This window comes from Procambarus clarkii, unplaced genomic scaffold (assembly GCF_040958095.1).
Source record: "Procambarus clarkii isolate CNS0578487 unplaced genomic scaffold, FALCON_Pclarkii_2.0 HiC_scaffold_880, whole genome shotgun sequence".
NCBI lineage: Eukaryota > Metazoa > Arthropoda > Malacostraca > Decapoda > Cambaridae > Procambarus > Procambarus clarkii.
The window spans coordinates 3622-29703 of record NW_027189912.1 but is presented as its reverse complement, the minus strand read 5'-3'; the positions used below and the strand labels follow the sequence as shown (position 1 = coordinate 29703).

The 26082-nt window shown below is 45.3% G+C and overlaps 2 non-coding genes across 2 annotated transcripts; both read right to left on the bottom strand.

The window, feature by feature from the left end:
- Positions 1-6668: 6668 nt before the first annotated feature.
- LOC138361843 (5S ribosomal RNA) lies at positions 6669-6789 on the bottom strand. The gene has a single exon (XR_011227219.1). It is a non-coding gene; the product is annotated as a 5S ribosomal RNA (ribosomal RNA).
- An 11914-nt stretch (positions 6790-18703) lies between these two features.
- On the bottom strand, positions 18704-18822 carry LOC138361844 (5S ribosomal RNA). Its single transcript, XR_011227220.1, has one exon. It is a non-coding gene; the product is annotated as a 5S ribosomal RNA (ribosomal RNA).
- Between the last annotated feature and the right edge of the window lie 7260 nt (positions 18823-26082).

Sequence of the window (26082 nt, the reverse complement as noted above, 5' to 3'; positions counted from 1 at the left end):
TTCTATATTGGTTCAGGAGTCTTGAAGCTATAATATATATATATTATATATATATATATATATATATATATATATATATATATAATATATATATAATATATAATATATATATATATATATATATATATATATATATATATATTATCACACAAAACTAAATAGTCCTTGTTAGACAAATTGCCCCTATTAGAGGCAAGTTGACTAACAAGCCGAATGACTGCAATTGTTTTGAATTTGAGTTAAATCTAACATAGAAATGTAATCAAACCTAACCTAAACCTATGCTAACCCAAGCTAAGCTAACCTAACCTAACCTAAGCTAACCCAGCTAAGCTAAGCTAACCTAACCCCCAACCTAACCTAAGCTATCTAACCTAACCTAACCCAGCAATTCATGATCTTAATATAATACTGTTAATTGGATAAACCAATTTGGGAAAGAAATGTTCGAAAATAACAAAAATTAAACTGTGCTTGTTAGGAAAATTGGGCCTTGCATACTTGTCCCAATAGTGTGGTTCTCGCTTTTAGGTACGACATAAACGTATACCTAAGTTGAGAGAGAAAAAGATTCTCACTCAAACATGCATATCGATTGCCAGTCCTGAATTCTGGGTAATATTCGTGTCCTCCCTTTCATTTACCATCATTTGGATACTATCAAACAGCTATGAGAAGGATAAAATGAATAAAACGGGTAGCTCACTCATGTAAAAAGGAAGAGTTGGGAAAGATCTCTCTCTCTCTCTCTCTCCCCCCTCACACCCCCCCCCCCCCCCACCAATGATCCTGCTCTGCTAGTATATAACGTAACAAACCTTCCCCCCCCCCCCTCCCCAATCAGAGTCCCTTTAAGCATGCGAGGATAAAAAATAGATTTCATAAGACCCAATGTGCTAGCTGATATCAAAACAATTTATGTTATCGTCTATTAAGCCCTTCAGTAAAAAAGTATAGGGACCTAATTAGGTCCCGTTTTGAGGTGGTGGTGGGTGGAATCGATGGATTAGCCAAGCTCTTATCCGCCGAATCCGTAGAGGGTACGACCCTGGCGCTTCAGAGCGTACACCACGTCCATGGCAGTTGACGGTCTTCCTCTTGGCGTGGTTCCGTGTAGGTTACAGCATCACGGATGACGTTCTCGAGGAACACCTTCAGGACGCCACGGGTCTCTTCGTAGATGAGACCCGAAATACGCTTGACGCCGCCACGACGAGCTAAGCGACGAATAGCGGGCTTGGTGATGCCCTGGATGTTGTCACGTAGCACCTTACGATGACGCTTGCGCCACCCTTTCCGAGTCCCTTGCCTCCCTTGCCGCGTCCAGTCATGGTGGTTGAAGTTGTGTGAATCGAATTGATCGAATGCCCGCACGATTTCCCGACTATATCCCATCAAGCGGACGTACTAGTAGCATGCAACTCCTGCCTGCCCTTACTTTACGCTTGTGGTCGAGTAGACACGGCTTTCTCACAACGCTTTCAAAACTGCAGTTGCCTACTCGTCTGTTTCACGTCCCTGTGAAATGACTTTTGCACAAATCCAAAAAAATAGAGCAAAATCAGCGATAATAGTGATTGAGGTGAGCCGCCTGTTGGCTGCAGCCAGAGGAAGGAGGGGAGGGGCAACGGGGTGACGTAGGCGCTCGAGCAAGCGCCTCGAGACGGCGTATATAAGCAAAAATTTTTCGGCGCCGGCCATCACAAACCACAGTTGTTCACCATGGCTCGCACCAAGCAGACTGCTCGCAAGTCCACGGGAGGCAAGGCTCCTCGTAAGCAGCTGGCCACCAAGGCAGCACGCAAGTCTGCTCCTGCCACAGGGGGTGTGAAGAAGCCTCACCGTTACAGGCCCGGAACGGTCGCCCTGCGTGAGATCCGTCGTTACCAGAAGAGCACCGAGTTGCTCATCAGGAAACTTCCCTTCCAGCGTCTGGTGCGCGAGATTGCCCAGGACTTCAAGACCGATCTTCGCTTCCAGTCGTCTGCCGTCATGGCTTTACAGGAGGCATCCGAGGCTTACCTGGTCGGTCTCTTCGAGGACACTAACCTCTGTGCCATCCACGCCAAGCGTGTCACCATCATGCCAAAGGACATTCAGCTTGCTCGCCGTATCCGTGGAGAGCGTGCATAAGCTAAATCGACCACCCTAGTATACACCAAACTCGGCCCTTCTCAGGGCCAAAATATCCTTCTAAGGAGATTTCAGACATTCCTAGCATCAGTCATATGAATTAACCTTCATCTACACATATAATAAATAAATAAATAAATAAAACAAATACACTAATTTAGGTGTCATACATACACGTGATATCAATAAATCAAGTCATTTGTAGTACAACCTGTTCTCTTACAAAACAAAACGCCGTCGCTTTTCGCTCTTATGCACTGTCAAGGATCACCCACCCCCCCCCCCCCCCAAAATAAAATTGTCATACTGTACTAGAAATAAAGCAGCTTGTATAAGTGACATACTGTCCAGTCCTGTTTATTCTGTTTTCGGTCCCTCTGGCTTAATCTGTTAAGTTAGGAGATGACATTTTAAATTAACCGTTTTCTTGACATTTTCAAACCTAAGAGGGTGGCCTGCATAGTAATCCTAATGTGGAACATAACAATGAATCTCTAATCTCTAGAAAAAGATACCGAGTGCTTATATGTGTTGAGAGAGAGAGAGAGAGAGAGAGAGAGAGAGAGAGAGAGAGAGAGAGAGAGGAGAGAGAGAGAGAGAGAGAGAGAGAGAGAGAGAGAGAGAGACGACAGACAGACAGACAGACAGACAGACAGACAGACAGACAGACAGACAGACAGACAGACAGACAGACAGACAGACAGACAGACAGACAGACAGAGACTGGAGAGAGAGAAACACACACAGACAGTTTCATAAAATATTCTCATTTTATAGCTATTTGCTTTCAGTGACAGAGGTTTTTGTTATAATAGTATTGGTGTCTAACACTCACATCTCTTTAGAAATTAAAGTGTGGCTCCAATGGAGCCGAGTTTGTTGGTTTGAGGCCAAGCCACCACCACAGGGCAGTAAGTAAGCCGTTTACTTGGAGGAGGTGTACTTGGTGACGGCCTTAGTGCCCTCAGAGACGGCGTGCTTGGCCAGTTCTCCGGGCAACAGGAGCCTTACAGCCGTCTGGATCTCCCGACTGGTAATGGTGGAACGCTTGTTGTAGTGGGCCAGGCGAGAAGCCTCGGCGGCGATGCGCTCGAAGATGTCGTTCACGAACGAGTTCATGATCGACATGGCTTTGGAAGAGATACCAGTGTCGGGGTGGACCTGCTTCAGCACTTTGTAGATGTAGATGCTGTAGCTCTCCTTCCTCCTGCGCTTCTTTTCTTATCGCCCTTGGCAATGGCCTTCTGGGCCTTTCCGGCCTTCTTGGCAGCCTTTCCAGATGCCTTGGGTGGCATGATGATGCTCGTGCTGGCTGGCGTTGCGATACAATAATGAACTTTTGCGCGAGTCGAGCTTTCCTTTTATATCCCGCTCGCGACTCAGCTCAGAGCGGGTCGCGTGGCGGAGCGCGCTGATTGGTCAGTGGCGGACTCCCTTGATCCTGAGCGGGTATATAACACGAAGCTCGATCTGCGGGCCGGCATTAAAACACCACAAACCCACAACAGCAGCAGCAATGTCAGGACGCGGCAAGGGAGGCAAAGTGAAGGGCAAGTCAAAGTCTCGCTCCAGCAGGGCCGGACTTCAGTTCCCCGTGGGCAGAATTCACCGTCTGCTGCGTAAGGGCAACTACGCCGAACGCGTCGGTGCTGGCGCTCCATGTCTACCTGGCAGCCGTCATGGAATACCTCGCTGCCGAAGTTCTCGAGCTCGCCGGTAACGCCGCACGTGACAACAAGAAGACCCGTATCATCCCCACGTCACTTGCAGTTGGGCCATCCGCAACGACGAAGAACTCAACAAACTTCTGTCTGGCGTAACCATTGCACAGGAGGTGTTCTTCCAAACATTCAGGCAGTTCTTTTGCCAAAGAAGACAGAGAAGAAGTAAGCACTTCTGCCACCCACCAGCGACAAATACCATAACCAGGCTCCATCCGGAGCCACACACACTTTAATAGAGAGATTCAAGTAGACAATCAACTTTCAAACATTAATAATAACATTTATATTGATTTCATTTGGAATGTGTACATAACAAACAAACAAAACAAAATTATAGGGGATATTCAGCATCACTTGGAATATTAACCAATCATATAAATCCAATATATATTTTATATTTTACTTTAAGCGAGGAATTCATATTCTATCCATTTTTAATCATACAAATGAACAAAAGCAATTCTTCACTAGACGTAATGAATGAATAAATGATCAAGGTTTTAATGTGTTTCATGAATATATATATATATATATATATATTATATATATATATATATAGATATTATATATATATATATATATATATATATATATATATATATATATATATATTTAATACTTGTGACCAGAATATGTTTGAGCAGCAGCGATCGTGCCTGCCATTGGCCGAAGTGCAACAATTCAAATAATTTAAAGGGCCTGCTCGGGTATATAAGAGAGGCTGGGAGACTGGGGCCGGTGGTGGGTGATGGGTGATGAGTGATGGTGTGGTGTGGTGTGGTGTGGTGTTGTTAAGAGTTGATTTACGGCCAGCAGCCAGCCAGCCAGCCAGCCAGCTGCAGCCAAGGCAGGGCAAGGCAAGGCAAGGCAAGGCAAGGCAAGGCAGGCAGGCAGGCAGGCAGGCAGGCAGGGCAGGCAGGCAGGCAGGCAGGCAGCCAGGCAGCCAGGCAGCCAGACAGGCAGGCAGGCAGGCAGGCAGGCAGGCAGGCAGGCAGGCAGGCAGGCAGGCAGGCAGCAGCAGGCAGGCAGGCAGGCAGGCAGGCAGGCAGGCAGGCAGCAGGCAGCCAGGCAGCCACAGGCAGGCAGGCAGGCAGGCAGGCAGCCAGCCAGCCAGCCAGCCAGCCAGCCAGCCAGCCAGCCAGCCAGCCAGCCAGCCAGCCAGCCAGCCCAGCCAGCCAGCCAGCCAGCCACTCCCACTTTGTATTTATATGCATTCAATTTATATTCAAACATTATATATGTTAAGGGCCTTGTTTTAGTGTTTATTTTAAAAATGACAAACATCGAGTCATTTTACCAGTCCTTTAGCGTTAACGGTGATGCATTTTAAAACTGAACATAAATCGCCTTTTCTGGATATATCAAATATCGAATCCGCTTAATGTGCCTACAATTCAATCATTCAAAAAATACATAATTTACATCAAGCCTTTTCATAGAACAGACAATAAGATTTGTACATGCAAAATAAAAAAAAAAATCCTTTAAGTTATCAATACAATGTGAGAAAACTTTACTTTTATAACTAAAGTTGCACAATTATACCAACTCTATGGTGGCTGGGTTGTAAGGTGTGTGGCTGGTGTTTTGGAAGTCGCGAGTTCAAACGACCCCAATGGGAATAATACTTTTTTTTTTTTGCCATACAAGCTTCCTAATACTATTATGTAGGTTTGTGTGTGTGTTTTTTTTATTCATTCTTTGGTTTATAGATGACATACATATTGACTTCCTTTACCGGTCCTTAACTTAGGCTCTGGGGAAGCAATGGTGGTGGTGGTGGTGGTGGTGGTGCATTTAAAACTAAACCAAAAATCACCAGTTCTGGACGCGTCAAATATCATATCCGCTTAATGTGTCTACAACCTAATTACTTAAAAACTACACTATTTAATTCATTCATATCATGTGCATATTGGTCATTATGCTCATACAACCGACATCAAAATTTATTTTCATTATTAGAATCATACATTTCATCAAGTAATACAGATACAAAGAGATTTTCTTTCTGAGAAGACCGTAGTATGGCTTGCAGGCAGGCAGGCAGGCAGGCATTTGAGGGTTATTATTTCGCCGTTGATTGGGGGAGGGTTGATGTGTTAGGGGGGTTTTCGGTTAGATGTGGTGGTGGTGATTGGTGTGGTGGTGATTGGTGGTGATTGGTGGTGATTGGTGGTGGTGGTGGTGGTGGTGGTGGTAGTAGGGTTGGGGGAGTGGGGGGGGGGGGGGGGGGGGGGGGGGGCGGGGGGGAGGGGGGGGGGGTGGGGAGGGAAGGGGAGGGGAATGATGGTCTGTGGATTCCTTCTCCGTACCCTTTACATATAAGCAAAAATATGCCTTCTTGTGGGTATAGAAACATTAACACAAATTATATCAGTAACTGATATTGTAGCCTTTTAAACAGAAAAGATTTGTAAATACAAATACTTTTTAATTATCATTTATTTGTGGAAATGGCATTGACGTCATTAAATTGATACCTCAGACATCAAGCTAGTGTCCTGCAGCAGTGGTCCAGTGGTAAAGTGTATATAAGTGGATGCGTATTCTTGGAGTTTGCGAGTTCAAAACCCGGATTAAGCTATATATATATATATATTATATATACAACATGTTTTGTTTTGGTTGTTTGTTTTTGTATAAAGCCTCACAATATCTATGATTAAGCGAGTTTGTTTTAAAACATGACCTACATATTCATATCATTTTACCAGGCCTTATTCCACACAACTCCGTGAATTTCCCGTGGAGCCAGCCATTCAAACAAAAACAAACGAAACAAAACAAAACAAAACAAAAAAACATTATTGCCAACAGCATTTGGTGTTCCCAGGCGGTCACCCATCCAAGTACTAACCAAAACCCAACGTTGCTTAACTTCGCTGATCGGACGAGAAGCGGTGTTCTCAACGTGGTAGTGGCCGTTGGCATGAGACTGCCTACACATTGTGGCTAATAACCAACTCTTTTAAGTCATCGCGGCAGGATACGGACCTGCTTGTGGTGTCCTTAATGGTAATTGTATCCTAACATATTTTTGTCTCCTTGGCAATGGATATTTAACATCGTTTATTCAGTCTTGGGTTTATGTTCTTTCGCCATTTACAGACATTTTACATCTACCTACTTCCTCAGCCTGCCCTGCCAATTTCTAATGAATTTGTGGATTTTCTTTTGTAATACAAACATGTGTGTGCTCATCTGCTCTTCAGTTTTATGATATTTGTACTCATCTGTCCTGCTTTATGATACTTTTACAAAGAACATGAACAAATGCTTCTATTTTAGAGAAGATATGGGATCCAGGTTTCGGAGCCGTAAAACCAACCGTCGTGATTGGTGGACGAGTTGCCAGGTTGCAGCTTCTGTACCGTGCCGGCACATAAATAGGTTCGGCTCAAGCGGCGGCAGCATCATTCCCCCGTGACTGTCTGAGCGTCTCTCATCACCTTGGTTGGTTCATCATCATCATGGTAGAAGCAAAGCCTACCAAGAAGGCTGCGGCTGCTGCTGCTGCTGTGGTGGCCACCACCAGGAAACCTCGCGTCCAGGTTGCTCACCCGAAAACTAGTCAAATGGTTCTAGCCGCGGTCGCAGCACTCAAAGACCGTAAGGGCTCGTCTCTACAAGCAATCAAGAAGTACGTTGTTGCCAACAACAAAGTCGAGGCTGCCAAGATCGCCATTTACATCCGAAGATTTCTCAAGAAAGCAGTGGCTGACGGCATTCTTGTTCAGACCAAGGGAAGTGGAGCTAGTGGATCATTCAAGCTGGCCGTAGCAGAGAAGAGGGCCGTTCTAACTCCCAAGAAAGCCACCACAACCAAGAAACCATCTACAGCAGCAAAGAAGGCCGTGGTAACTCCCAAGAAAGCCGCCACAAGCAACAAACCACCTACAGCCTTGAAAAAGAAGCAGCAGCAGCAGCTTGTTGTTGGGAACAAAAAGCCCAAAATAAAGAGAGCTTCAAAATCTCCCAAACCACCCAAGGCAAAGAAAGCTGTCAAAAAACAACAAAGGCAAAATAAACGACGACATGCAAGCAGCATGAATACACATGACAATAAACATCCAGGCCTCCCCCCTCAGTGGAGGGGCCTCATATGATTCCAAAAAAGAGTTTAGTTTTGTAGACAAATAAATCATTACTTTTGGGGTAGATTTACTCTGTATATTATATATATATATATATATATATATATATATATATATATATATATATATATATATATATATATATATATATATATATATATATATATATATATATACATACATACATGGGTGAGGTGATATGGTACCAAAGTTTTGGGTAAGGTGATTGACATTTACACAAGATAAAACACGAACCAATGGGAATAAAAACATAAGAATGGAAGTAACTGCAGAAGGCCTATTGGCCCATAACACAAGCACTTCCTCTTGATGCTTCTATATTGGTTCAGAGTCTTGAAGCTATAATAATATATATATATATATATATATATATATATATATATATATATATATATATATATATATATATATATATATATATATATATATATACACACAAAACTAAATAGTCTTGTTAGACAAATTGCCCCTATTAGAGGCAAGTTGACTAACAAGCCGAATGACTGGCAATTGTTTTGAATTTGAGTTAAATCTAACATAGAAATGTAATCAAACCTAACCTAACCTATGCTAACCCAAGCTAAGCTAACCTAACCTAACCTAAGCTAACCCAAGCTAAGCTAAGCTAACCTAACCTAACCTAACCTAACCTAACCTAAGCTAATCTAACCTAACCTAACCCAGCAATTCATGATCTTAATATAATACTGTTAATTGGATAAACCAATTTGGAAAGAAATGTTCGAAAATAACAAAATTAACTGTGCTTGTTAGGAAAATTGGGCCTTGCATACTTGTCCCAATAGTGTGGTTCTCGCTTTTAGGTACGACATAAACGTATACCTAAGTTGAGAGAGAAAAAGATTCTCACTCAAACATGCATATCGATTGCCAGTCCTGAATTCTGGGTAAATATTCGTGTCCTCCCTTTTCATTTACCATCATTTGGATACTATCAAAACAGCTCTGAGAAGGATAAAATGAATAAAACGGGTAGCTCCCTCATGTAAAAAGGAAGAGTTGGGAAAGATCTCTCTCTCTCTCTCTCTCCCCCTCACACCCCCCCCCCCCCCCCACCAATGATCCTGCTCTGCTAGTATATAACGTAACAAACCTTCCCCCCCCCCTCCCCAATCAGAGTCCCTTTAAGCATGCGAGGATAAAAAATAGATTTCATAAGACCAATGTGCTAGCTGATATCAAAACAATTTATGTTATCGTCTATTAAGCCCTTCAGTAAAAAAGTATAGGGACCTAATTAGGTCCCGTTTTGAGGTGGTGGTGGGTGGAATCGATGGATTAGCCAAGCTCTTATCCGCCGAATCCGTAGAGGGTACGACCCTGGCGCTTCAGAGCGTACACCACGTCCATGGCAGTGACGGTCTTCCTCTTGGCGTGTTCCGTGTAGGTTACAGCATCACGGATGACGTTCTCGAGGAACACCTTCAGGACGCCACGGGTCTCTTCGTAGATGAGACCCGAAATACGCTGACGCCGCCACGACGAGCTAAGCGACGAATAGCGGCTTGGTGATGCCCTGGATGTTGTCACGTAGCACCTTACGATGACGCTTGGCGCCACCCTTTCCGAGTCCCTTGCCTCCCTTGCCGCGTCCAGTCATGGTGTTGAAGTTGTGTGAATCGAATTGACGAATGCCCGCACGATTTCCCGACTATATCCCATCAAGCGGACGTACTAGTAGCATTGCAACTCCTGCCTGCCCTTACTTTACGCTTGTGGTCTGAGTAGACACGGCTTTCTCACAAACGCTTTCAAAACTTGCAGTTGCCTACTCGTCTGTTTCACGTCCCTGTGAAATGACTTTTGCACAAATCCAAAAAATAGAGCAAAATCAGCGATAATAGTGATTGAGGTGAGCCGCCTGTTGGCTGCAGCCAGAGGAAGGAGGGGAGGGGCAACGGGGTGACGTAGGCGAGGTCGAGCAGCCAATGGCGCTCGAGCAAGCGCCTCGAGACGGCGTATATAAGCAAAAATTTTTCGGCGCCGGCCATCACAAACCACAGTTGTTCACCATGGCTCGCACCAAGCAGACTGCTCGCACAAGTCCACGGGAGGGCAAGGCTCCTCGTAAGCAGCTGGCCACCAAGGCAGCACGCAAGTCTGCTCCTGCCACGGGGGTGTGAAGAAGCCTCACCGTTACAGGCCCGGAACGGTCGCCCTGCGTGAGATCCGTCGTTACCAGAAGAGCACCGAGTTGCTCATCAGGAAACTTCCCTTCCAGCGTCTGGTGCGCGAGATTGCCCAGGACTTCAAGACCGATCTTCGCTTCCAGTCGTCTGCCGTCATGCTTTACAGGAGGCATCCGAGGCTTACCTGGTCGGTCTCTTCGAGGACACTAACCTCTGTGCCATCCACGCCAAGCGTGTCACCATCATGCCAAAGGACATTCAGCTTGCTCGCCGTATCCGTGGAGAGCGTGCATAAGCTAAATCGACCACCTAGTATACACCAAACTCGGCCCTTACTCAGGGCCAAAATATCCTTCTAAGGAGATTTCAGACATTCCTAGCATCAGTCATATGAATTAACCTTCATCTACACATATAATAAATAAATAAATAAATAAACAAATACACTAATTTAGGTGTCATACATACACGTGATATCAATAAATCAAGTCATTTGTAGTACAACCTGTTCTCTTACAAACAAAACGCCGTCGCTTTTCGCTCTTATGCACTGTCAAGGATCACCCACCCCCCCCCCCCCCAAAATAAAAATTGTCATACTGTACTAGAAATAAAAGCAGCTTGTATAAGTGACATACTGTCCAGTCCTGTTTTATTCTGTTTTCGGTCCTCTGGCTTAATCTGTTAAGTTAGGAGATGACATTTTAAATTAACCGTTTTCTTGACATTTTCAAACCTAAGAGGGTGGCCTGCATAGTAATCCTAATGTGGAACATAACAATGAATCTCTAATCTCTAGAAAAAAGATACCGAGTGCTTATATGTGTTGAGAGAGAGAGAGAGAGAGAGAGAGAGAGAGAGAGAGAGAGAGAGAGAGAGAGAAGAGAGAGAGAGAGAGAGAGAGAGAGAGAGAGAGAGAGAGACAGACAGACAGACAGACAGACAGACAGACAGACAGACAGACAGACAGACAGACAGACAAGACAGACAGACAGACAGACAGACAGACAGAGACTGAGAGAGAGAAACACACACAGACAGTTTCATAAATATTCTCATTTTATAGCTATTTGCTTTCAGTGACAGAGGTTTTTGTTATAATAGTATTGGTGTCTAACACTCACAATCTCTTTAGAAATTAAAGTGTGGCTCCAATGGAGCCGAGTTTGTTGGTTTGAGGCCAAGCCACCACCACAGGGCAGTAAGTAAGCCGTTTACTTGGAGGAGGTGTACTTGGTGACGGCCTTAGTGCCCTCAGAGACGGCGTGCTTGGCCAGTTCTCCGGGCAACAGGAGCCTTACAGCCGTCTGGATCTCCCGACTGGTAATGGTGGAACGCTTGTTGTAGTGGGCCAGGCGAGAAGCCTCGGCGGCGATGCGCTCAAAGATGTCGTTCACGAACGAGTTCATGATCGACATGGCTTTGGAAGAGATACCAGTGTCGGGGTGGACCTGCTTCAGCACTTTGTAGATGTAGATGCTGTAGCTCTCCTTCCTCCTGCGCTTCTTTTTCTTATCGCCCTTGGCAATGGCCTTCTGGGCCTTTCCGGCCTTCTTGGCAGCCTTTCCAGATGCCTTGGGTGGCATGATGATGCTCGTGCTGGCTGGCGTTGCAGTACAATAATGAACTTTTGCGCGAGTCGAGCTTTCCTTTTATATCCCGCTCGCGACTCAGCTCAGAGCGGGTCGCGTGGCGGAGCGCGCTGATTGGTCAGTGGCGGACTCCCTTGATCCTGAGCGGGGTATATAACACGAAGCTCGATCTGCGGGCCGGCATTATGTCCACCCTTCCTGAAACACTCCCACATCAGATCGTCCTCAAAGCTATCACAAACTCCCTTGCCATACGGAACCCCATCCGCCCTAGGAAATTTCGCTTCAAACATCGCAGCCCCACAACAATATATTCCACACAACGCTGCACCAAGAGGCCTAGGCCGAACAGCCGAACCCCATCCCCTGTGGACGGAGCAAGGGCAAGCAACCCCCACAACTCTTCACCAGAGAGCGACTCTAGCACCACGGATGTCGACATCATGAACAGCAGTGACACCGAGGACCCCCCAATGGCACAGCAACGTATGGTAAACCCCAAACCCAACCAATCCCCGACCGGAACCAGGAACAAGACACCTGGCTCAACAGCTTTACCCCCCTCCTCCACAAACAGAAGCGACCAAACCGAATGTAACAACATTGGCACTACAGCCAAACAAACACTTCCGTCTCATAGTCAATAATGGGGATCACAATCCTTCAGGTGAACATCAGACACTTCTTCAACAACAGATACCTTCTCACTCTGGAAGTAGCCAGACTTAACCCAGATGTAATCTTACTCAATGAAACAGCGGCCAGACAGGACCAGCACATCTCCATCTGGGGATATTCCACCAGGGAAGTCAACAGGGGTAGGTTCAGTGGGGTGGCAATACTAATAAGAAGAGGACTCTCCTACCGCCCCATCCTCGTAGAAGACGACAACTTTCTTGCAATAGAACTCACCACTTCACACGGCCCCCTCATCGTCTGCACCGCATATCTACCACCTAGACTGGCCTACCTCCCCTCCATCCCTCTGAACAAGCTGCTCGACAGGAATCTCCCCACTATCATCGCAGGAGACCTGAATGCCCACCATCAGGCCTTATTCAACGCACCTGCCAGGCCAGACCTCAAGGGCAGGCAGCTCTTCAATCTAATGCAAAACCGGGACCTCTCCTTCCAAGGCCCCCACTTTAAGACGTTCTTTGCGGGCAACCAGAGGGGCACCCCTGACATAGTGCTGACCAACAGAGATTGTGACCTGTTCCACTGCAGAGTAACCCCAGGCAAGAACGTGGGGTCGGACCACATCCCTGTGGTCACATCCCTCCAAGCAGCCCCCTTCAGATATGTGGCACCACCCAGGCCCAGACTGGGAACCATACGTGCCCGTGAATATGACACCTTCCTTGCTGACGACCCCATCATTGAGTTCGAGAACCTCCCAACCCAAACAATCGACCAAGCAGTAAACACCATCCACAACCGGATCCAGCTTGCAACCGAGGCCACTTGTGAAATATCCACCACAAGGACTTACCACCAATATAAGCCGACCCGAGAAATCAGAGGCAAAATGAATGAGTACCAGCGAGCCTGCCAAAGCCACTACCAAACTGGCCAGCCACCAGCGTTGACCCTACAAACACTCAGAAGGGAAACCATAGACCTTACGCTGACCCACAAGAGCCACATTTGGGGAACCCTGGTGAGACAGGCCAACCAGTACAAAAGGGAGCCGGCTACTTTCTGGCGCAAGATCAGACAGCTCCTGGGATCAGTTTAACCCCAGCCTCACCCACCTTGTACACACATTCCTTGACGAAGATGAAGAGGAGCAGCAAGAAAAAATAGAAGACCCACAGGATCAGGCTGACCTCATGGGCGCAGTCTGGAAAAAGACACTCACAGCTTCAAACAGCAGAGCCTTCAAACAACACTCACTTTGAACGTGTCAACCAATGGACAACAGAAAATGCCGCCTCCCTTAACAGCACCCCTCTGATTGACCTGACAACCCTAGAAGACGACCACCTCTAACAAGACCCATAACTATGCTAGAGATGAGAGGAGCATCAAAAGCACCAGAGATAAGGCCCCTGGACCATCAGGGATCAAAGCGCTGCAGATCAAACTTCTACCAGGCAATCTTATGCAATCCATACTCAACCTATTCAACGCTATGCTGGCATCGGGTCACATTCCTGTAGCATTCAAGTCAGCCAAGATGATATTCATTCCAAACCCAAGAAAGACCCCCACCAACCTGGCAACTACCGACCAATCTCCCTCTTAGACCACGATAGGCAAGTGCTTTGAAAAAATCATGTCAAACCGTCTTAACTACTACATGGAGTACAACAACCTCTTCACAGAAAAGCAGTTGGCATTTCGAGCACATAGATCAACCCAGCACGCAATTAACATCATCTACGACGCCGTAAGCTCAATCGAAAGCAAAACAGGTAGCTTTGATTGCAACGAGGGACGTACACAAGGCCTTCGACAGCCTGTGGCACGATGGTCTTGTGTACAAATTAGCAGACTTACCAGCGCAAAACTGGACCCTCCTCAGGCTGATCAGAAATTTCCTTAAGACTAGGCAAGTTACCCCCAGCTTCAAGGCAAAGAGGCCGCAGCCTTCACCCCAACAGCTGAGTCCCCCAAGGATCATGCTTGAGCCCGGTTCTCTTCAACATCTTTGTAAATGACCTACCCCAACCAGAGTATAGGGACACCATTATCGTACAATTTGCGGACGACGTAACACACGTAATAACATCTAACCCTAGCAATCCAAGCGGCCAAGCATGCAACTGTAACCCGTAAGGCAAACGTAGAACTAGCAAGGACTGCTAACTGGGAAAGGAAATGGAGGATCACCACTAACCCAGAAAAGATCCAATTAAGCACTGTCGGCTGTATGGCCTTCTCTATTGAAAATGAGGGGGGAATAAGAATCAGGGGTGATCCCATAGCCATCTCAAACTCCAACACAGTGCTCGGTTACAACTTCAACAGGCTACTCAACTCCTCCCAGTACGTATCCCAGAAGACAGCGATGGCCCGGGGCTCACTGGAGAGGCTCTTCCGTTTCAACCAAGCCCCATCCCACATCAAGCTCCACCTGTACAGAATGATCATAAGGCCTGGCTTGGAATACCCCTACGTTCCCCTGAACCTCACCAACAAATCCAACATGTTGAAGATTCAACGAGTACAAAACAAAGCACTTCGCTTTGCTGAGGGCCTGACTCTGAGGGACAGGGTAAGAACTGACCTGATCCATGAGACGCTCAACATGAAGCCAATGAACATTAGGCTCAGCTACCTGGCCAGAAGACAGCTGTACCGTATGAAGAACATGTATGTCCCAGACCAGAAGATCCCTTCGTAGCAGAAAACACCACCAGCGACTACGAGATCCACGAACCACCACACAGAACCAGAAGAATCACTCTCCAACAAAAAGTGATCAGACATATCCATGATGAGGCCTTCCCAAGCCCTCAGATACTAAGCGGTCTGCCAGACGATCCAGATGAGTGGCCCATCCCGGACCCAATCTACACCAAATGAAGAATAAAGAAAGAAAGAAAAAAAAACAATAAAATAAAAAATAAAAATAAAAAAATAAAAAATAAAAAAAAAAATAAATAAATAAATAAAATAAAAAAAAAAAAAATAATAATAAAAAAAAAAAATAAAAAAAAAAAATATATAAATAAATAAAACACCTACAAAAAAATATAAAACCAAAAAACCATTTGTCGTGGCGGCAGAAGTGTAACTACCCTGATGTTTCTAAGATTAGCCTCCTTCAGCCAACTCCATCGGCTCTAGTGCTTTAGGACACCAACAAGGTCACAAACACTAGCCCCCCCAGCCAATGTACTGACAACCCAACATAACACATACGCAAACAAACAACACATACAAAAATGTCAACCCATGGTGGACAGGCCACCGAACTTTCAAACCTCCTCTCTCTCTACACCCGCATCCTCTTCCTGAATTTCATCTCCCCATCCCTCTACCTCCCCCATCCTTTCCATTCCCTATGGACATCAAACCAAACCAACCGGCATAAAACACCACAAACCCACAACAGCAGCAGTAATGTCAGGACGCGGCAAGGGAGGCAAAGTGAAGGGCAAGTCAAAGTCTCGCTCCAGCAGGGCCGGACTTCAGTTCCCCGTGGGCAGAATTCACCGTCTGCTGCGTAAGGGCAACTACGCCGAACGCGTCGGTGCTGGCGCTCCTGTCTACCTAGCAGCCGTCATGGAATACCTCGCTGCCGAAGTTCTGGAGCTCGCCGGTAACGCCGCACGTGACAACAGAAGACCCGTATCATCCCACGTCACTTGCAGTTGGCCATCCGCAACGACGAAGAACTCAACAAACTTCTGTCTGGCGTAACCATTGCACAGGGAGGTGTTCTTCCAAACATTCAGGCAGTTCTTTTGCCAAAGAAGACAGAGAAGAAGTAAGCACTTCTGCCACCCACCACGACAAATACCATAACCAGGCTCCATCCGGAGCCACACACACTTTAATAGAGAGATTCAAGTAGACAATCAACTTTCAAACATTAATAATAACATTTATATTGATTTTCATTTGGAATGTGTACATAACAAACAAACAAAACAAAATTATAGGGGATATTCAGCATCACTTGGAATATTAACCAATCATATAAATCCAATATATATTTTATATTTTACTTTAAGCGAGGAATTCTTATTCTATCAATTTTTAATCATACAAATGAACAAAAGCAATTCTTCACTAGACGTAATAAATGAATAAATGATCAAGGTTTTAATGTGTTTCATGAATATATATATATATATATATATATATATATATATATATATATATATATATATATATATATATATATATATATATATTATAATATATATATTTTAATACTTGTGAACCAGAATATGTTTGAGCAGCAGCGATCGTGCCATTGGCCGAAGTGCAACAATTCAAATAATTTAAAGGGCCTGCTCGGGTATATAAGAGAGGCTGGGAGACTGGGGCCGGTGGTGGGTGATGGGTGATGAGTGATGGTGTGGTGTGGTGTGGTGTGGTGTTGTTAAGAGTTGATTTACGGCCGGCCAGCCAGCCAGCCAGCCAGCCAGCCAGCCAGCCAGCCAGCCAGCCAGCCAGCCAGCCAGCTGCAGCCAAGGCAGGGCAAGGCAAGGCAATAACAGGACAGGACAGGACAGGCCAGGCAAGGCAAGGCAAGGCAAGGCAAGGCAAGGCAAGGCAAGCAGGCAGGCAGGCAGGCAGGCAGGCAGGCAGGCAGGCAGGCAGGCAGGCAGGCAGGCAGGCAGGCAGGCAGGCAGGCAGCCAGGCAGGCAGGCAGGCAGGCAGGCAGGCAGGCAGCCAGCCAGCCAGCCAGCCAGCCAGCCAGCCAGCCAGCCAGCCAGCCAGCCAGCCAGCCAGCCAGCCAGCCAGCCAGCCAGCCACTCCCACTTTGTATTTATATGCATTCAATTTATATTCAAACATTATATATGTTAAGGGCCTTGTTTTAGTGTTTATTTTAAAATGACAAACATCGAGTCATTTTACCAGTCCTTTAGCGTTAACGGTGATGCATTTTAAAACTGAACATAAATCGCCTTTTCTGGATATATCAAAATATCGAATCCGCTTAATTGTGCCTACAATTCAATCATTCAAAAAATACATAATTTACATCAAGCCTTTTCATAGAACAGACAATAAGATTTGTAGATGCAAAAAAAAAAAATCCTTTAAGTTATGCAATACAATGTGAGAAAACTTTACTTTTATAACTAAAGTGCACAATTATACCAATTCTATGGTGGCTGGGTGGTAAGGTGTGTGGCTGGTGTTTTGGAAGTCGCGAGTTCAAACGACCCAAGGGAATAATACTTTTTTTTTTTTGCCATACAATCTTCCTAATACTATTATGTAGGTTTGTGTGTGTTTTTTTTTATTCATTCTTTGGTTTTATAGATGACATACATATTGACTCCTTTTACCGGTCCCTTAATTAGGCTCTGGGGAAGCAATGGTGGTGGTGGTGGTGGTGGTGCATTTAAAACTAAACCAAAATCACCAGTTCTGGACGCGTCAAATATCATATCCGCTTAATGTGTCTACAACCTAATTACTTAAAACTACACTATTTAATTCATTCATATCATGTGCATATTGGTCATTATGCTCATACAACCGACATCAAAATTTATTTTCATTATTAGAATCATACATTTCATCAAGTAATACAGATACAAAGAGATTTTCTTTCTGAGAAGACCGTTAGTATTGGCTGGCTGGCAGGCAGGCAGGCAGGCAGGCATTTGAGGGTTATTATTTCGCCTGTTGATTGGGGGGGGGGGTTGATGTGTTGGGGGGTTTTCGGTTGGGTGTGGTGGTGGTGATTGGTGGTGAGTGGTAGTGGTGGTGGTGGTGGTGGTGGTGGTGGTGGTAGTAGGTGGGAGTTGGGGGGGGGGGGGGGAGGGAGGGAAGGGGAGGGGAATGATGGTCTGTGGATTCCTTCTCCGTACCCTTTACATATAAGCAAAAATATGCCTTCCTGTGGGTATAGAAACATTAACACAAATTATATCAGTAACTGATATTGTAGCCTTTTAAACAGAAAAGATTTGTACATACAAATACTTTTTAATTATCATTTATTTGTGGAAATGGCATTTACGTCATTAAAATTGATACCTCAGCATCAAGCTAGTGTCCTGCAGCAGTGGTCCAGTGGTAAAGTGTATATAAGTGATGCGTATTCTTGGAGTTGCGAGTTCAAACCCGGATTAAGCTATATATAATATACAACATGTTTTGTTTTGGTTGTTCGTTTTTGTATAAAGCCTCACACAATATCTATATTAAGCGAGTTTGTTTTAAACATGACATACATATTAATTCATTTTACCAGGCCTTATTCCACACAACTCCGTGAATTTCCCGTGGAGCCAGCCATTCAAACAAAAACAAACGAAACAAAACAAAACAAAAACAAAAAACATTATTGCCAACAGCATTTGGTGTTCCCAGGCGGTCACCCATCCAAGTACTAACCAAACCCAACGTTGCTTAACTTCGCTGATCGGACGAGAAGCGGTGTTCTCAACGTGGTATGGCCGTTGGCATGAGACTGCCTACACATTGTGGCTAATAACCAACTCTTTTTTTAAGTCATCGCGGCAGGATACGGACCTGCTTGTGGTGTCCTTAATGGTAATTGTATCCTAACATATTTTGTCTCCTTGGCATGGATATTTAACATCGTTTATTCAGTCTTGGGTTTATGTTCTTTCGCCATTTACAGACATTTTACATCTACCTACTTCCTCAGCCTGCCCTGCCAATTTCTAATGAATTTGTGGATTTCTTTTGTAATACAAACATGTGTGTGCTCATCTGCTCTTCAGTTTTTATGATATTTGTCTCATCTGTCCTGCTTTATGATACTTTTACAAAGAACATGAACAAATGCTTCTATTTTAGAGAAGATATGGGATCCAGGTTTCGGAGCCGTAAAACCAACCGTCGTGATTGGTGGACGAGTTTGCCAGGTTGCAGCTTCTGTACCGTGCCGGCACATAAATAGGTTCGGCTCAAGCGGCGGCAGCATCATTCCCCCGTGACTGTCTGAGCGTCTCTCATCACCTTGGTTGGTTCATCATCATCATCATGGTAGAAGCAAAGCCTACCAAGAAGGCTGCGGCTGCTGCTGCTGCTGCTGCTGTGGTGGCCACCACCAGGAAACCTCGCGTCCAGGTTGCTCACCCGAAAACTAGTCAAATGGTTCTAGCCGCGGTCGCAGCACTCAAAGACCGTAAGGGCTCGTCTCTACAAGCAATCAAGAAGTACGTTGTTGCCAACAACAAAGTCGAGGCTGCCAAGATCGCCATTTACATCCGAAGATTTCTCAAGAAAGCAGTGGCTGACGGCATTCTTGTTCAGACCAAGGAAGTGGAGCTAGTGGATCATTCAAGCTGGCCGTAGCAGAGAAGAGGGCCGTTCTAACTCCCAAGAAAGCCACCACAACCAAGAAACCATCTACAGCAGCAAAGAAGGCCGTGGTAACTCCCAAGAAAGCCGCCACAAGCAACAAACCACCTACAGCCTTGAAAAAGAAGCAGCAGCAGCTTGTTGTTGGGAACAAAAAGCCCAAAATAAAGAGAGCTTCAAAATCTCCCAAACCACCCAAGGCAAAGAAAGCTGTCAAGAAAACAACAAAGGCAAAATAAACGACGACATGCAAGCAGCATGAATACACATGACAATAAACATCCAGGCCTCCCCCCTCAGTGGAGGGGCCTCATATGATTCCAAAAAGAGTTTAGTTTTGTACACAAATAAATCATTACTTTTGGGGTAGATTTACTCTGTATATTATATATATATATATATATATATATATATATATATATATATATATATTATATATATATTATATATATATATATACATGGGTGAGGTGATATGGTACCAAAGTTTTGGGTAAGGTGATTGACATTTACACAAGATAAAACACGAACCAATGGGAATAAAAACATAAGAATGGAAGTAACTGCAGAAGGCCTATTGGCCCATAACACAAGCACTTCCTCTTGATGCTTCTATATTGGTTCGGAGTCTTGAAGCTATAATATATATATATATATATATATATATATATATATATATATATATATATATATATATATATATATATATATATATATATATATATATATATATGCACACAAAACTAAATAGTCTTGTTAGACAAATTGCCCCTATTAGAGGCAAGTTGACTAACAAGCCGAATGACTGCAATTGTTTTGAATTTGAGTTAAATCTAACATAGAAATGTAATCAAACCTAACCTAACCTATGCTAACCCAAGCTAAGCTAAGCTAACCTAACCTAACCTAAGCTAAGCTAAGCTAACCTAACCTAACCTAACCTAACCTAACCCAGCAATTCATGATCTTAATATAATACTGTTAATTGGATAAACCAATTTGGAAAGAAATGTTCGAAAATAACAAAATTAACTGTGCTTGTTAGGAAAATTGGGCCTTGCATACTTGTCCCAATAGTGTGGTTCTCGCTTTTAGGTACGACATAAACGTATACCTAAGTTGAGAGAGAAAAAGATTCGCACTCAAACATGCATATCGATTGCCATTCCTGAATTCTGGGTAGATATTCGTGTCCTCCCTTTTCATTTACCATCATTTGGATACTATCAAAACAGCTCTGAGAAGGATAAAATGAATAAAACGGGTAGCTCACTCATGTAAAAAGGAAGAGTTGGGAAAGATCTCTCTCTCTCTCTCTCTCCCTCCCTCACCCCCCCCCCTCCCCACCAATGATCCTGCTCTGCTAGTATATAACGTAACAAACCTTCCCCCCCCCCCCCCCCCCCCCCCCAATCAGAGTCCCTTTAAGCATGCGAGGATAAAAAATAGATTTCATAAGACCCAATGTGCTAGCTGATATCAAAACAATTTATGTTATCGTCTATTAAGCCCTTCAGTAAAAAAGTATAGGGACCTAATTAGGTCCCGTTTTGAGGTGGTGGTGGGTGGAATCGATGGATTAGCCAAGCTCTTATCCGCCGAATCCGTAGAGGGTACGACCCTGGCGCTTCAGAGCGTACACCACGTCCATGGCAGTGACGGTCTTCCTCTTGGCGTGTTCCGTGTAGGTTACAGCATCACGGATGACGTTCTCGAGGAACACCTTCAGGACGCCACGGGTCTCTTCGTAGATGAGACCCGAAATACGCTTGACGCCGCCACGACGAGCTAAGCGACGAATAGCGGGCTTGGTGATGCCCTGGATGTTGTCACGTAGCACCTTACGATGACGCTTGGCGCCACCCTTTCCGAGTCCCTTGCCTCCCTTGCCGCGTCCAGTCATGGTGTTGAAGTTGTGTGAATCGAATTGACGAATGCCCGCACGATTTCCCGACTATATCCCATCAAGCGGACGTACTAGTAGCATTGCAACTCCTGCCTGCCCTTACTTTACGCTTGTGGTCGAGTAGACACGGCTTTCTCACAACGCTTTCAAAACTGCAGTTGCCTACTCGTCTGTTTCACGTCCCTGTGAAATGACTTTTGCACAAATCCAAAAAATAGAGCAAAATTCAGCAATAATAGTGATTGAGGTGAGCCGCCTGTTGGCTGCAGCCAGAGGAAGGAGGGGAGGGGCAACGGGGTGACGTAGGCGAGTCGAGCAGCCAATGGCGCTCGAGCAAGCGCCTCGAGACGGCGTATATAAGCAAAAATTTTTCGGCGCCGGGCCATCACAAAACCACAGTTGTTCACCATGGCTCGCACCAAGCAGGACTGCTCGCAAGTCCACGGGAGGCAAGGCTCCTCGTAAGCAGCTGGCCACCAAGGCAGCACGCAAGTCTGCTCCTGCCACAGGGGGTGTGAAGAAGCCTCACCGTTACAAGGCCCGGAACGGTCGCCCTGCGTGAGATCCGTCGTTACCAGAAGAGCACCGAGTTGCTCATCAGGAAACTTCCCTTCCAGCGTCTGGTGCGCGAGATTGCCCAGGACTTCAAGACAGATCTTCGCTTCCAGCGTCTGCCGTCATGGCTTTACAGGAGGCATCCGAGGCTTACCTGGTCGGTCTCTTCGAGGGACACTAACCTCTGTGCCATCCACGCCAAGCGTGTCACCATCATGCAAAGGACATTCAGCTTGCTCGCCGTATCCGTGGAGAGCGTGCATAAGCTAAATCGACCACCCTAGTATACACCAAACTCGGCCCTTCTCAGGGCCAAAATATCCTTCTAAGGAGATTTCAGACATTCCTAGCATCAGTCATATGAATTAACCTTCATCTACACATATCATAAATAAATAAAAATAAAAAAAATAAATAAATACACTAATTTAGGTGTCATACATACACGTGATATCAATAAATCAAGTCATTTGTAGTACAACCTGTTCTCTTACAAACAAAACGCCGTCGCTTTTCGCTCTTATGCACTGTCAAGGATCACCCCCCACAAAATTAAAAATTGTCATACTGTACTAGAAATAAAAGCAGCTTGTATAAGTGACATACTGTCCAGTCCTGTTTTATTCTGTTTTCGGTCCTCTGGCTTAATCTGTTAAGTTAGGAGATGACATTTTAAATTAACCGTTTTCTTGACCATTTTCAAACCTAAGAGGGGTGGCCTGCATAGTAATCCTAATGTGGAACATAACAATGAATCTCTAATCTCTAGAAAAAAGATACCGAGTGCTTATATGTGTTGAGAGAGAGAGAGAGAGAGAGAGAGAGAGAGGAGGAGAGAGAGAGAGAGAGAGAGAGAGAGAGAGAGAGAGAGAGAGAGAGAGAGAGAGAGAGACACAGACAGACAGACAGACAGACAGACAGACAGACAGACAGACACAGACAGACAGACAGACAGACAGACGACAGACAGGACAGACAGAGACTGAGAGAGAGAAACACACACACAGACAGTTTCATAAATATTCTCATTTTATAGCTATTTGCTTTCAGTGACAGAGGTTTTTGTTATAATAGTATTGGTGTCTAACACTCACAATCTCTTTAGAAATTAAAGTGTGGCTCCAATGGAGCCGAGTTTGTTGGTTTGAGGCCAAGCCACCACCACAGGGCAGTAAGCCGTTTACTTGGAGGAGGTGTACTTGGTGACGGCCTTAGTGCCCTCAGAGACGGCGTGCTTGGCCAGTTTCTCCGGGCAACAGGAGCCTTACAGCCGTCTGGATCTCCCCGACTGGTAATGGTGGAACGCTTGTTGTAGTGGGCCAGGCGAGAAGCCTCGGCGGCGATGCGCTCGAAGATGTCGTCACGAACGAGTTCATGATCGACATGGCTTTGGAAGAGATACCAGTGTCGGGGTGGACCTGCTTCAGCACTTTGTAGATGTAGATGCTGTAGCTCTCCTTCCTCCTGCGCTTCTTTTTCTTATCGCCCTTGGCAATGGCCTTCTGGGGCCTTTCCGGCCTTCTTGGCAGCCTTTCCAGATGCCTTGGGTGGCATGATGATGCTCGTGCTGGCTGGCGTTGCGATACAATAATGAACTTTTGCGCGAGTCGAGCTTTCCTTTTATATCCGCTCGCGACTCAGCTCAGAGCGGGTCGCGTGGCGGAGCGCGCTGATTGGTCAGTGGCGGACTTCCCTTGATCCTGAGCGGGGTATATAACACGAAGCTCGATCTGCGGGCCGGCATTAAAACACCACAAACCCACAACAGCAGCAGCAATGTCAGGACGCGGCAAGGGAGGCAAAGTGAAGGGCAAGTCAAAGTCTCGCTCCAGCAGGGCCGGACTTCAGTTCCCCGTGGGCAGAATTCACCGTCTGCTGCGTAAGGGCAACTACGCCGAACGCGTCGGTGCTGGCGCTCCTGTCTACCTGGCAGCCGTCATGGAATACCTCGCTGCCGAAGTTCTCGAGCTCGCCGGTAACGCCGCACGTGACAACAAGAAGACCCGTATCATCCCACGTCACTTGCAGTTGGCCATCCGCAACGACGAAGAACTCAACAAACTTCTGTCTGGCGTAACCATTGCACAGGGAGGTGTTCTTCCAAACATTCAGGCAGTTCTTTTGCCAAAGAAGACAGAGAAGAAGTAAGCACTTCTGCCACCCACCGCGACAAATACCATAACCAGGCTCCATCCGGAGCCACACACACTTTAATAGAGAGATTCAAGTAGACAATCAACTTTCAAACATTAATAATAACATTTATATTGATTTCATTTGGAATGTGTACATAACAAACAAACAAAACAAAATTATAGGGGATATTCAGCATCACTTGGAATATTAACCAATCATATAAATCCAATATATATTTTATATTTTACTTTAAGCGAGGAATTCATATTCTATCCATTTTTAATCATACAAATGAACAAAAGCAATTCTTCACTAGACGTAATGAATGAATAAATGATCAAGGTTTTAATGTGTTTCATGAATATATATATATATATATATATATATATATATATATATATATATATATATATATATATATATATATATATATATATATATATATATATATTAATACTTGTGAACCAGAATATGTTTGAGCAGCAGCGATCGTGCCTGCCATTGGCCGAAGTGCAACAATTCAAATAATTTAAAGGGCCTGCTCGGGTATATAAGAGAGGCTGGGAGACTGGGGCCGGTGGTGGGTGATGGGTGATGAGTGATGGTGTGGTGTGGTGTGGTGTGGTGTGGTGTGGTGTTGTTAAGAGTTGATTTACGGCCAGCCAGCCAGCCAGCCAGCCAGCTGCAGCCAAGGCAGGGCAAGGCAAGGCAAGGCAAGGCAAGGCAAGGCAGGCAGGCAGGCAGGCAGGCAGGCAGGCAGGCAGGCAGGCAGGCAGGCAGCCAGGCAGCCAGGCAGCCAGGCAGGCAGGCAGGCAGGCAGGCAGGCAGGCAGGCAGGCAGGCAGGCAGGCAGGCAGGCAGGCAGGCAGCCAGGCAGGCAGGCAGGCAGGCAGGCAGGCAGGCAGGCAGGCAGGCAGCCAGGCAGCCAGGCAGGCAGGCAGGCAGGCAGCAGGCAGGGCAGCCAGCCAGCCAGCCAGCCAGCCAGCCAGCCAGCCAGCCAGCCAGCCAGCCAGCCAGCCAGCCAGCCAGCCAGCCAGCCAGCCAGCCAGCCAGCCAGCCAGCCAGCCACTCCCACTTTGTATTTATATGCATTCAATTTATATTCAAACATTATATATGTTAAGGGCCTTGTTTTAGTGTTTATTTTAAAAATGACAAACATCGAGTCATTTTACCAGTCCTTTAGCGTTAACGGTGATGCATTTTAAAACTGAACATAAATCGCCTTTTCTGGATATATCAAATATCGAATCCGCTTAATGTGCCTACAATTCAATCATTCAAAAAATACATAATTTACATCAAGCCTTTTCATAGAACAGACAATAAGATTTGTACATGCAAAATAAAAAAAAAAATCCTTTAAGTTATCAATACAATGTGAGAAAACTTTACTTTTATAACTAAAGTTGCACAATTATACCAACTCTATGGTGGCTGGGTTGTAAGGTGTGTGGCTGGTGTTTTGGAAGTCGCGAGTTCAAACGACCCAATGGGAATATATACTTTTTTTTTTTGCCATACAATCTTCCTAATACTATTATGTAGGTTTGTGTGTGTGTTTTTTTATTCATTCTTTGGTTTTATAGATGACATACATATTGACTCCTTTTTACCGGTCCTTATTAGGCTCTGGGGAAGCAATGGTGGTGGTGGTGGTGGTGGTGGTGGTGCATTTAAAACTAAACCAAAAATCACCAGTTCTGGACGCGTCAAATATCATATCCGCTTAATGTGTCTACAACCTAATTACTTAAAACTACACTATTTAATTCATTCATATCATGTGCATATTGGTC